The sequence below is a fragment of the Chaetura pelagica genome, unplaced genomic scaffold (assembly GCF_000747805.2).
Source record: "Chaetura pelagica isolate M959 unplaced genomic scaffold, ChaPel_1.0 scaffold28, whole genome shotgun sequence".
Classification (NCBI taxonomy): Eukaryota; Metazoa; Chordata; class Aves; order Apodiformes; family Apodidae; genus Chaetura; species Chaetura pelagica.
In genome coordinates, this window is record NW_009954303.1 from 119,904 (window position 1) to 121,159 (window position 1,256).

A 1,256-nucleotide genomic window follows, 5' to 3' on the forward strand; every position below is an offset into this window, starting at 1 on the left:
CGGTGTGTGCTTTCTCATCTCCGCGGTGAGTTGCAAAATGCGCTGCCTCCTCCCTTGCCAGCCGGGCTTTAATTGGCTTTAATGAAGAGGCAATTACGCGATTTCAGTTTTTAATTAAAGGGGGTGGTGATACAGAGGAGGGGGGACCAGCCCCCTTCAATCGTGTTGATGGCACCGCAGGAAATCTCTGGGCATGGTGTGCAGTAGGGCTTGGAGAGGCTCCCCTGTTGCACACCCCCATGCTGGCAGGGCTTTCTGAGGGGCTCTGGGTGACTGATGGGAGCAGGTCCAAGCCAACTGCCTCCCAGCCACACTGTTGGCACTTTTGGATCCTGCCCCGGCACCGCCAGGCAAGCTGCAATCAGATTTTTTGGTGTTGGAGCCAGCACATCAAAGGGGCAGCAAACAGCTTTAAAAAACCCCAAGCCAAAAAAACCCTCCAAAGCCAAACCGAGCTCTCCCCACACATGGTACCAGCCAGAAACACCTCCTGGATAAAATACTGGATGGTTGTTGGTGGGAGGAGGAGGTGCTGGGACAGGACAAGTGTCTAAAGCTAAAGTACAACCACAATTAGGAGCTCAACAACAAAAAATAAATCTATTCTATTCTGTTCTGTTTGCCAAGCAGCCCTACTCTGACAGAAACACCCTCCCCTTGACCCCGCACAGTGAGCACCAGGGTGAGACTAACCCACCCAACCCACATGTGCACTATTCTTGTAGGCACCACCTTTTTCATCTGTCCCAATGCATGGCCAGGAAGAGAAAAATGAAGGCTTGTGGAAGAAATCTCCCTTGTGAAAAAGTGATAACTGCAGGGGCTGAACTGTAGCTTAGTCCCACAATGCCTGTGCATTTTATTGCTCTCTGGCAGCCAGGAGGCCAGAGCTTTGGCCTTTTCTGAGTCCTATGCACTGGGATGTCCTTCCTCTGTGTTTCAATGAAACATAATCACTTTATGACTTCCTCTGCCAGAGATAAAAATTTATTAAGAAAGAAACCCAGTGGCTTTGTGGCTGAACCACACCCTCAGGGCTTGCTCTACCCCTGGCTGGCACTGCAAGCCCTTGATGGCAGTGGCTGGCAGGCATAATTGGCCCTGGGACCACTGAGCTGCTGGCCATGGGCTACCCATCTGGGTGGGCAATGCATTGCTGCCCTACAGAGCCCTGACCCCGGAGAGGCAGGGAGCTGGCACTGCCACCTGCCTGGGGCGGCTCCCTGGAGTGCGGCTCCAGGGTTAAAAAGTAGGGA